Consider the following 12,668-nt stretch of genomic DNA (forward strand, 5'->3'; position numbering starts at 1 on the left):
ACTAAGTTCGCACAGCTTATCAGTGAAGAGACTCAGTTTGAACTTGGATCCTCTGCCTAAACTTCTTGTTATATGTACCCAAAGAGACAGACATGTATACAAATGATATGAGGGATTGTATTAATAGAGATAAGGAAGGAGGAGGGTGCTAATTATTAACTAAACATGAAATAATGAAAATAAGGTGTGGTGTTGAGGTGACTAGGGTGCATCCTTCATCTCTCTACCTCCCTGCTCTAACCTTCTCTCTACACTGCTGCAGATATCTGATTTGGTCACTTCCAAGCTTAAAACCCTCCATTGGCTTCATAGTAAGGTTGATATTGGACACCGTAAATTTACATGTTATTGTTATGTGGTTCCCCAGTCACAGCTTGGAGGAGGAAGATGGTTAATTCATTCAGGGTTGTGCTATTGCCAGTTGATGTAACAGAGAGATGAGGAGTGAGGCAACATAGTAATGATAGATCATAGGATCTAACTGACGAAATGAGGAAAGGGAAGGCAGGAGGGGCTCGTGGATGGGAGGAAGAGGAGAGGTTGGTGGACTGGAGGTCCTGATGAGATTGAAGAATGGCTGCAGTGGGGTGCTTGGGCAAACAAGCTGGGTAGAGAGGAGGTTTCAGGGGGAATGGGTGCATGGATTAATAAGTTTGGAAGAAGCAGTCTCAGATGATGATAAAGATCAGGAAGTGACCCTCTCAGTGGGTGAGTGGTAGAATAATGCCCCCTCCCAGAGATATCCATGTCTTGACCAAAAGGGGCCATAAGCCAAGGAATGCAAGTGGCATCCAGAAGCTAGAAAAGGTAAGAAAACAGATTCTCGGGAGAAGGGTACTATCTCAGTTGTAGGGCATGTGCTTAGCATGCACGGGTTCCTGGGTTTAATCCCCAGTACCTCCAATAAAACAAAAACAAAAACAAAAACAAAAACAAAAACAAAACCAGATTCTTTCCTAGAACCTCCAGAAGCAACACAGCCTTGCTGACTCATTTTGGACTTCTCAGCTCGAGAACTATCAGAATAGTACATTAGTATTGTTTTAAGTCACTAAATTTGTAATTTGTTGCAGCAGCAATTTGGAAACTAATGAAGTGACTAAGGGCATGGAGAAGAAAATATTTGGATGACTTTTCACATCTTAGATTCTCTATTTCTTGACATGCTCATTATCAACTTAACTGGGTTTTCCAGAGCTGGATGTGTGTTTCTGTGTGTGTTTCTAGCTAACTCATTCCTCCACCATTTGCAGCAATTATTTAATTCTAAAGCTTTCCCCACTCTCACCGCACCTCTTACCTCCTCCTCCTACCTGGCTATCAGCAGCTGATCTGTCTCCTCAAATCATTCAGTGTGAAGTCAGGGAGCTGAGACTGAAGACTTCATTGAATGAAGGAGAGTTTCCTGGAGGTTATAACAAAGATGGAGAGAGACAGGTATAACTTGTCTTAGCTTCAAAGATGCAGGAATTTTTAAAGACAGAGGAGGTGTACTGGTCTTCCTGAGATCCTTAAGTAATGAAAAAAATCATGGTAAAGCTGCTCTATCTGGGAAAATGAGAGACTGTCTTTCAGATCTTTGAGGAGGAAAAGAGAAGCCAGTAGAAGGAGAAGGAAGAGGAGGAAAAGGTATAGGAGAGAGGAGATTTCAAGATGGCAGAAGGCCAGGAACCACCTGGGTGATGGGGTAGCTAAAATGGCCTTCAAAAGCAGCTATGTTTATGTGTAGTTTTAAGTCATTTGCCATTTTGTAATATGTGTCTCATGGCTTTCCAACACCTCTGGCAAAATGTTCTACATTCTTGCTTTCATCAGTGGAATTTTGGAAATTGAAGATGGAATTTGCTTTTACTTGTGTATAAACTTGATGTGGAAAAAAGATGTCACGTGCAGAGTCAGAATCCAGAGGTTGAAGTGAGCATCCATCCATCCATCCATCCATCCATCCACTCATTACCTATGTATCCATCATCCACCTATCATCCATCCATACATCATCCATCACCATCACCCATCCATCATCCATCCATCTACCCATTCACAAACTCATTTATTCAACAGATACTCAGTGAGTATCTATCATACATACTTGACTCTGTTCTGGGTCCTGGGGATATAGCAATGAACAAGACAGAATACCCTGCTCTCAGGGGCTTCCAATCAGTATGAAAGGCAGATCATAGTAAAGTAACTGAATAGATTACCATGATACTTTCAGACTGTGATAAACACTGTGAAGACAATAAAACAGGGTGATGTTATAGAGCAGTGGCTCCCAAAGTGTTGTTTCTGGACTGATAGCATTAGCAAAGCCTGGAAACTTGTGAGAAAGTAAATTCTCAAGACCCATCCCAGGCCTATTGAATTAGAAACTCTGGCTGTAGGTCCCAGAAATTTGTAGTTTAAGCCCTCTGGGTGAATCTGATACATGCTCAAGTCTGAGATCCACTGTTGTGGGGAGTGACAGTATAGTTACCTGAGGAAGGGTAGTCAGGGAAGACCTCTCAGAGGAGGTGACATTTAAGTTGAGATCTCACTGACGAGAAATCTAGCCATGCAAGCCAGAATGTGTGTTCTGGGCAGAGGGAATAGCTGAGGGAAAGCCCTGAGGCAGGAACAATGTTGGGGGTTTCAAGGGCCTGTGTAGCTGGAGTGTGGTGTACAATTGTGTGCAAATTAACGCTGAAAGACCCTGCTAGAAACATCCTGTCTGTTCTTTGGATATTTGTTCTCTTTATGTAGAGATACATATATAGACATCTTTATTTAGAGATGTGATCTTTGCCCATTTGTATTGGAAGATATATATAGAAATTATCTTTTAAAGTAAAAAAATGAGTTCATTTGAGCATACAAGTAATACATATATAAATTTTCCTTATAAATGGATTTCTTGGCCTCTTATAAAGCTGCATGCTGTCTTGGGAAGGGCACTGTGGTCTGGGAGGCAAGGGACTTGGGATCTAATCTGGTCAGAGTCAGGTCATTGCTCCTCTCTGGTCCTCATTTCACCATCTACAAGGTCAGAATGTGGAGACGGTAGAAGGAATCAGCTGATCTGTCCCCTGAGTCAGAAGACTGCTGACATCTCCTTGAGGGGCCATCAGTTCCTCTTCAACCTCCCTTACCTCCTTTCCCTGTTCCTGATTCCACCTTGGACAGACATGCCTGGGGCAGGGCAGGAAGAAAGAGGCAAATGGGTTCCCTTGGAATTATTGTCTATGTCCATCTGTTTTGAATGTACTGTAATGCTGGGAGCCAAAATCCATGCTCTTAATGGCAGTTTTCTCTGTAGTTATTGCCCTGCTGCTGAGCCCAACAGTTTTATTTCTTACAAATGAATGTCTTATGAAGAGAACACTGAACAGAGCTGCAAAGTCACAAACATGGCATTTGGACTTGACTTTGCAGGATTGGGGAAACAGAGTGAACAAAACCTAGCCCTGGTCCAGGGAGGCAGGGAGTGCAGTGGGAAGACCCCAGTGTGGATCCTTTAACTTGGTCTCTCTGAGCCTCTGTCGCAACGTTTGCCAAAAGGGGATGCTTCCCCGTTCACTGCATTAAGTAAGATGATGTGTGTAAGTGTCTGGCACACCATAGGAGCCTAATAAATGTCAGTGCTTGTCTTCCATCCCTCTCCTGGGAGTGGGGAAATGTCTTTCCTCCCCAGGCAGCCAACAAGCCCCTCTTTGCCTACAACTCTCGGGGTTTATTTTGCTTGTGTAGTAATTAGGCACCAACAGCTGAGAATATCCAAACCTGCAGCCTTATCTTTTTCCCAAGCTGCTTTAGTTGATAGAGGGTTGGGTGGTAGATGACAGCTTGTTTATCCAGAGAGGCTGTAAAATATTCTGTTGAGTGAACATGCAGAAAAGCTCGTTTGTCTTGTCTTTTGTCTCTACAACCACACAGTTCAGAAGGGATGCTTTCCTCCCATATTACGGACAGCTTTCTTCTCTGAGCATTGCTCACAGACCCTCTTCTGCCCACCCCTGGGAATTCTGGGGCCGCCCCAGCCCCTCCCTCTCACCTGCCATCCACCACAAGGGCTCCACGGACCACTCTCAACTCGGGCTCCTCCCCTTGGACCACCACCTGGATGTCCACAGGCCCACTCAGCCTTTCCAAGATGGAAGCCACCTCCCTTCCCACACTTGCTCCTCTTCTCTGCGTCTCACCCATTGGCAGCACTGGCCACCCACTCATTGGACCTGAAACCTAGGAGTCCATCCTGGATGTCTTGCTCTTTCTCTGCTCCACATCTCAACATCCTTCAGGCCCTGTCCATGTTCTCTCTCAAGTCTCTCACCTGATGGTCCTCAACTCAGCCTCAGTCACCACCAGCCTGGGGAAGGCTCCCGGTCCTTCTGCATGGCTGCAGCCGGGGTATGGTTCTGGAACACACACCAGGTTGTGCCAGCCTCTCTTCCTGGGCCTGCAGTCCTGAGGAAAGGTGTAGGGAAGAACCTGTGATCATCTCCAGAGGCCGTGGAGGCAGGAAATAAACCCAGGTTTTTGAGATAAACAAATAAATAAAACAAACCAAAACATCCTGGCCTTCACTTCTGGTGCCACCACGTATTAGCTGTGCTATTTCTGACTCTATTTCAGATTTCTTTGGAGCTCATTTTCTTCATTTCTGTAAAGGGGCCAATACCTCCAAAAGCTGCGGTGAAGTTCAGATGAAGCTATATATGCAGTAGATGGAACCAGTTTGACAAGTGTCAGGGTCTTCTCCCTGTCCTTCACTTTAAACAGGACTTTGTAGTTCTCAGTACCCTTCCTTAGCTTGTTCGTTCATTCCATTTGTTCATTCCACACATATTTGGAGTGGAGAATAAGTCGGACTTAGTCTCATCTACCCTTGGGTTTGCATTTTTGGTAGGACGAGACAGACAACAAGCAAACAAATGAGATAATATCAGCTAGTTTTAAGTGTCATGATGAAAAATCAAGCACAGTAAGATTGAGGTGATGGAGACCGAGAACTTCCTGGAGAAATCAGTGGGAAAGAGTCAATAAATAAGCCAAGGAATAATTAAAATAATTTACTGACTATGGTATGTGCTGTGAAGGAAGTTAAATGTGGTTATGTGAAACCACAGGCAGGTTGAAAGAATTAAATATTAAAAATGTGTGGGATGTGCCTTGTATGATGGTAAATAGCATACACACAGTGACCTATTCTTTCCCCCCATTCTCTTTCCTGTGTCTTGAATTTCTCCCTGCAGGGGATCCTTCCTACCAGCATTTATGCATGTCCAAGTTTCCTTCTGCTTAGAACACACCTCCCTGCCCTAACCTCACACCTTCTTCTGTCTCTGAGCCTACTTTATCCTTCTCAGAGAAAACTGTGCTAAAGTGTTGTCTCCACTTCCACTTCCTCAATTTATTCTACTCATTTCAGTCTGGCTTCTGCCCCCAAAAGTGTCCCAGAAACTGCTTTCTTTGAAGTCACCAATGACATCTGTGGTTACTGAATCCTCTGAGTTCTCACATCCTGTCTCTTGGTCATATTCAATATCACTCTCTCTCTAATTCCCAATACATCACCATCTCTTCAAGTTTGCTTTTTCCCCACCTGTCTGCTTACTCTTTCTCAGGCTTCTTTGCTGACTTACCTTCCTCTGTTGGTTCCTTATATGTTGGGGTGTTGGAAGACTCCATCCTGGGCCTCCTTTTCTTTTCTCCCTCTACATGATCCCTCGGTAATGGCTCAAGCCTCCCTAATTTATGTCCTCTGCCCAGTTTGCTCACCTGAACTCCCTGGCCCATGTCTTAGTTCATTCTTAGACGCCTCCACTTGGAAGTCCCATAGGCATCTTAAACTCAACAAGTCCAGACTGGAATTCACCATCATCTTCCCCCTCAACCCTGTTCTGATCTTCCCATCCAGTGGATGTCACTATCATCCAGCTGTTGTGCAAGACAGAGCCTTGAAATTCACCAGTTCTCCTTGACCCCTCCCTCACCCTCACTCATATCTACAAGTCTTCAATTCCTGTTGATTCTACCCACAAAATTGCTCAGATTTGTCCCTCTCCCACCGCTTCCTCTGCCCCCTTCCTTAATTCAGCAGCTCTTGCCTGGACAACTGTGCAGTCTTTTCCCTGTCTCCACCTTTGTCCCTATGTTGCTTCCTGCACATAGAAACCAAACAGATCATCCAAAAATGCAAACCCATGGTGTTCACTCTCCTGTTAAAAACCTTTGACTCTTCATTGCCTGCAGGATAAAAACTAGACTCCTTTCTTTTGTACGCAGGCCCTGCAGGCTTAGTCACTACCTATCTTTCTGCCCTCCTCCTGCTTCTGTCCTCTCTCACACTCTGTCCCATCACACCAAGCTTGGTCCAGGCGCTCGGAACTGCTAAGCTCTCTCTCTTGCCTGGGACCTTTCCTACACTCTTCCTGCTGACTGGCGATGCTCTCTTCTCGTACTTTTCCCAGTTGGCTGAACTGGGAGCTGGCAGATGAGCCAGTCCAGCTCCCCCTTTTGTAGATGAGTCCCCTGAAGCCCAGAGAGGAAGAGTGACTTGCTGAAGGTCACTCAGCACGTCCAATGTGCTTCGTACTAAGCAGAACAACCTCACTTCTCTCCCTCCCTCCCTCCCTCCCTCCCTCAGCCATGATGGGAGGAAACTTGACATCAACTTGGACCCTTCCCCAAAGATTCTGGCTTTTTTTGCTGCTGGAATGAGAAAGATGAACAAGGGGTAAGTTTTACTGGGAAAGGGTGGAACAATGCAGGATCTCTTTGCCTTTGCCTGGGATTTCTGAGGCTGAAGCCCTGGTGATACCCTGGCTTCTCCTGCTGCTATTCCAGACCCCTCACAATTCTACCTTGGCCTTTCCAGACCCCACTTCTAATACAGACCCTCACCTGCAGACAGTCCTGCCTGCTTCCCTCACCTGAAGTAGCTTGAGTCACTCAGTAGCTGTTGGTACAACCGGGCTGGGAACAAGTTTGGCTGATACTTGAGACCAAGAGTGCTCAGGCAAGGTACCAAATCCTAGTAACCTAGCCGAGGTGGGGGTGATGCCAGGGCAGGCTCCAGCAGCGAACCCTTGGCCACAGATTGGGCTCTTAACCAGGTCATAGACCAGGCCCTGACCCTGGCCACAGACTGAGCCATGATTTTGGCTATAGACTGGATCCTAATTCTCCACCCAGAAACAGCTCTGATCCTGCTTCCTGACCTTGGCGACAGATTGAGCCCCAGGCTGTGCCCTGACCCTGCTTCCAGACTGAGCCCTGATCTTCATCCCAGACTGTGCCCTGACCATGGACTGACCCCTCTCCAGCTCACAGACAAGATCTGCAGCTGTGGGAACATGGTGAGAGTGTAGTTGATTCAAGGCAAACCTATCCCCTTAGGGGAGGGGCAGGGAATGTCTTTTCATGGGAAAAACAGAACAGGATCAGCCTTTGGTGTTGTTCCACTCATGGATTTCGGGGGTCACAGGCTACAGAAGGGGCAGGCTCAAAGGACTGCAGCAAAATCATGTTGGGTAGAGCTTCCCAGCCAGTATAGCTCCCAACTAATGGAGAGATTATTCCTGCCGATACCCATCAAGCTGAGATTGAGAGCATTTCCATGAGAAGGTGCTTTTACGACTCTTCAAGGATTTGGGGCCTAATGAAGCACACATCAGAGGACGATTTAATCTTTCCCTCATAAAACCTGTACAACAAGGAGATCAACTTCAGAATCCAAATTCATCCTGACATAAAAATGTGAGCTCAAGACAGTCCCGGATCAGTGATAATTGTCTGAGGCTAATTGCTGTGGTCTTGGGGGTATATAAGAGAAGCCAAGTGTGGGTGTGGCAGAGGGCGTCCAGGGACATGCTAAGCTGTCCCCTGTGAAGTCCCTGGAAGGAGCTGACAGTAGTGACATTGGAGGATGGGACAGAATAAGGTGAATGGGGGGGCAGTAGAAGGTCTTGCTTGACCGTGGCCAGCCCATCCCCTGCAAGGTGGACTCTTCTCCCCAAACCCCACTCCAAATGCACTAATGGTCAGCAGATATCCCACAGCCACTTGTCTAATAGGGAGCCCTAAGGAGGCCAGGAAACTCCTGTTTCCAAGCCATAAAGGTAGCAGTTAGAGCTTATGAGAGCTACTATGGAGACAGCCAAAGGAGGCTGCAGAAGTGATCCAGGCATGTGTGGGGTGGGTCACCATCCTTAGAACTGTCTCTCCAGCTCTTTGGTGGTAGAAGCGGGGTCCTCTGATCATGGGCTCCTCATGGGCTTCTCTTCCATCCTTCCACAGCTTTCTGTTAGCCACATCCCATTCTTCTCTCATGCTGAGTCTTGTCCCTGTCTTCTGTTGCAAAGACTTTCTTTCTGTTGCCCCAAATCAATTGATGACATTAGGCTGGGGGTTAGGGGGGATGAGGGAATCATGAACAAATGGAGTTCAGCCAGTAATTTCAAAAGGGAATGGATTTTGTAGTAATTAAATGGCAAAAAGCTGGAAATGATGAGAAGCAAATTCAGTTGAGCCCTGGCTGATGCATAATATAATCAATCACTTATACTAAATTGATGTCCATAATGTACTGTGCAGCCAGGGAAGGTATGAGATAAAGTAATGGGACCTTCCTCCCACTTTTTTTCCCATTAAGAAAAGATAACATTCTTGAGTAAGACATAGAAGCCTTAAAGAAACAAAAGAACAGATTTTACTATAGAAAAAAAATTAAACTTAAAAAACAACCTGTAGAGTGAAACACAGGCTCAAAGTTCAAAGTAAGCAAAGAAAAAACCCATTAAGTTTGCAAAATCAGTCTGGATAAAAAAATAAAATTAAATTAAAGAAAGTAAAGACAGGGAGAAAATATTTGCAGCATATACAACAAACAGCTGCTACACTGGATATAAGAATTTCTGCAGATCCATAACAAAAGACAAAGATGCAATAGAAAAGTAGGCAAAGGATGTAGCCAGTTACCTTCTAGAAGAGAAAAGACTGGACGACAGCAATGGCCATGGAGATGTTGCTCAGATCTTCCTTCAAGAGAACTTTCTATGGGGAGGAGAAGGGAATGACAACCTCAAGCTAGAACATCTTTTGATCCACAGTCACGCCACGCCATGCTTCCCCTAGTCTGTTCCCAGCAATGACCAAGCACAGTGGGATTTTTGAACCAGCCACCTTGGAAACTCCCAAGAGGTCTGATGGAGGCTTTCTTAGAGCTGTACTGTGGTCTGAGGATCATGCTACCCAATCCTTCCTTCCCCTCTTCTATCACAAGTGTCAGACCTGCACTTGTCCCGAAGGTTCTCCCACCTTCTCCTCCTTCTGTCCTTTCTCCTCCAGAAATATTTCCTTCTGGAAGGTTCTTGCTTGTCTAATCCTGTCTTGACATCTGCTTCTCAGAGGACTTGAACTGACACAACCGCAGACCCACAAAAAAGGCTATTCAGCCCTACTCATAATTAAGAAAGTGCAAATGAAAATGTGATACTATCTTCCACAATAATCAAATTGACAAACATTTTCAAAAGGTCATTAATGTCTTGTTTAATGAGGGAGGTACAAAATCTCTCCCATATTATGCTGATGCCAAGAGTATAAAATATACATATTCACTGAATCAACATTTCACTTCCAGGAATCTATTCTATAGAATATATACATATATGTACAAAGATACACATGTTCATTGTGGCATTATTTATATTGGTAAGGAAAATATTCTAAATGTGCATTAATAAGGAACATTTACATCAGTTATGGGGCACCCACACAATATAACTTGTAGCTGTTTAAAAGAAGGAGGTCAAGCTATATGACATGAAAAGATGTTTGTGATGCCAAGCTCAGTGAAAAAAACAAGGCAAAACTGGAGGATACATTGTGTAATGCCCTTTGAGTAGGAAAACCCTTCTTTAAATGAGTTTACATGCATACAAATCGGTGAATAAGTGCAAACATCTGGAAAGGTAGATGTTGAACTGCTAAGATTATTTGTCTTCAAAGGGGAGAGTGAGGTTGGGGATAGCTATTAAAGACAATCCTCAACTTTTTGCTGTTTCCTTCCTTATTGTTTAGATGTTTGACAGTGAGCATGGGTTATTATTTTTAATTAAAGTGAGCAGTACGTAAGAAGAAAGAAAGACCCCCCTCCCCCAGAGTGTAAGTGCCAAAATGAGCATTGACTCCACTGGGAGGCTGTGTCTGTATTCCCATCAGTCTGTTCAGTGTTTAGATTCTCCTGAGAATGTCCTTCAGTGGCAGACAACAGCATAAGAAATTTGCTTTTATTCTTACCTTTATCCTTTAAAATTACTTATACAAAAATATTAATAGGAAGTGGCATTGCCTACTTCAATCCTCGCCTGATTGACAGTCCCTGACTCTGAGTGTCTTTTTACTCTTTTCAGAAATCCACCCCCTGCCCCCAATCCCCTGACCTGAAGGCCAAACACGCTATCACTGAAGATATTGTGGGGACACACCCAAGCTGTCTGGCCTCAGTTTCCTCATCTGAGTTGGCAGAGGTTGGATTAAACCACCTCGACATCCAGTGAATGTTTCAGAATTCCGAGGCCTCATGGCATAAAGCTGCTGTTCTTGGCATACTCTGGACAACTGAGGTACCAGAGAAGTCCACCCATGGCCCTCAGCCTGACCTTCAACCAGTTCTTCCAACCTCCTGTCGCATCCCCACTTTCCAGAGTGAGCCGCCAGGTTGGGTGAATGTGCCCTGTGTCTGCCTTCCCAGTTCTGTGTGCCCAGATTGCCCAGGCTCTAATGTCTCTTACTGAGTCTTTCATGATCTCCTCTGATCAACTAGTTTGGACTCCTGTTACATTTTCCCTTTGATCATATGGTGTGTAGAAGCCCAAACGGCCACTTTGCCCTGCTTCCAATATAATCAATCTCTTTACTTCAGCAGAACAAGAGACCCCGAACCAACACAGCTACAGACTCATAATCCTGAAGCAAACCCCAAACATCAGGGTCCCCCAAATTATACATCCTTGAATACTTCCCTTAATCCTGGACTCCCTAACAAAGACAATTCTATCCTTGATTTGTGCCGTGATTATCTCTGAAGATACCTTTGCGATTATGCAAATCATGTGAGAAAGTTGCTGTTTTCACGCCACGAGCAGATAAATGTAAACCCGGTGAGCTCTGTGACTTGGCAGTTGTTTTCCTGTAAATAATTGCTGTGCTTTGTGTTTGGTGAGCCAGTCCTCACGAAGCCTGACTCCCTTGTTCTCTGCAAGTAAAATTTTCTTTTCTTTTCCAAGTACTTCTAAGTCTTCCTTTGACAGATGGGATAACTTACTACATTAATTTGTGTTGTGTTCTTGCATTCCCCGTTCTAAGGTGGAGAGGCTTTTGTCTTCTCTTGCTAAGGGAGGCTTGTGTTGTAGGATGAAAAGGAGATGCTGCCCGAACAGGGGTCTTTTTCCTGATTCTATTTTTCTGAAACCCTGGGCCTACTGGATGTGGGGAGAGTAATGCAAAGTGGGGAGGAGGAGGGATCTTTGGATGGATAAAGTAGAACCTGGTGAACGGATTGAGGGATAAAGTGGAACCAGGTGAATGGAAAGGGGGAAGGGGAGAGAGAGAAAATTCCCAAAGACCAAGAAGGACATGTCGTTCGGGGTTCCGTGGGCAGAAGGGAATTCCTGGAGTAGCAGGATCCAGAGGGGATGACTGTGAGGGTCTTCTAAGGAGGCTGGGTCCCCACCATTAGGGCTCCCAGTCCAGGCAGAGTGTCCTGAGCCCAACTCAGCAGGGAGGCAGCATTGCCGTCTGCCAACAAGGAGCCCCTAGAGCTTGGGCAACAACCCTAACAAAGGACACCTGTGTGGACCTACAACCACTGGACATCCGCAAAGTGGGCTCCTTGTAAGCCTTTTGGGACCTTCACAGGATCCTGGGGGACAAGAAGGAGGGCACTCCAAATATAAACTTCCTGCCAGCTCAGTAAGCTGAGGCCTGGGATAGATTTAGAGAAAATAACATTATTGTAACATTTCTTGCCTTTCTGAGTTTGACACCCACGACCATTTCTTTCAGTATTTAGCATCCGTCTTGTACTGTCTCCCGACCTGTGCTCTACCCTCCCCCAGCCTCCTGTCCCCCTCACACTCTGCCACCCTGAAGAATACCCTTTTGTTTGTCTGTCTATCCTACTTTGGATGGTAGAGCCCATCTTCGTATTCCAATTGCCAATCACAGGCCTTATACACAGTAGGTACTCAAAAGATGTTGGTGGAAATGAACAAAATTGCATTGAACTGTAACCCAGCCCCCCACCCCAGCACCATGCTTTGTGTCTGGTTGACAGTCAACACATGTTTGCAGAATGGAGGCAGGTGAGTGCGGTATTCCAAGGTGACCACTTTGTAGGAGACAAGGCGAACCTGAATGTGTAAGTTCATGTGTGTTGCTTGAAAGCACGTTAGTGACCTGGTTTAACCACAGGAGACTGGTGAGCCAGGGGCCTGTGCATCTGCGAAATGAGCCATTTTAAGCCAACCTTCACATGGGAGTGGTGCCGCTTGATCAATTAACCCCACGCCCTTGTCTTCCATCTGTGCTTGGATCAAGACGCGTGGTTCTGCTATGAGCGCAGAAGGTAATAGCCACCCTTCGAATGGGCTGCATGTGTGTGGGTAATTGATGGGTTCCTGGGA

The sequence above is a fragment of the Camelus dromedarius genome, chromosome 18 (assembly GCF_036321535.1).
Source record: "Camelus dromedarius isolate mCamDro1 chromosome 18, mCamDro1.pat, whole genome shotgun sequence".
In the NCBI taxonomy this organism is placed as follows: domain Eukaryota; kingdom Metazoa; phylum Chordata; class Mammalia; order Artiodactyla; family Camelidae; genus Camelus; species Camelus dromedarius.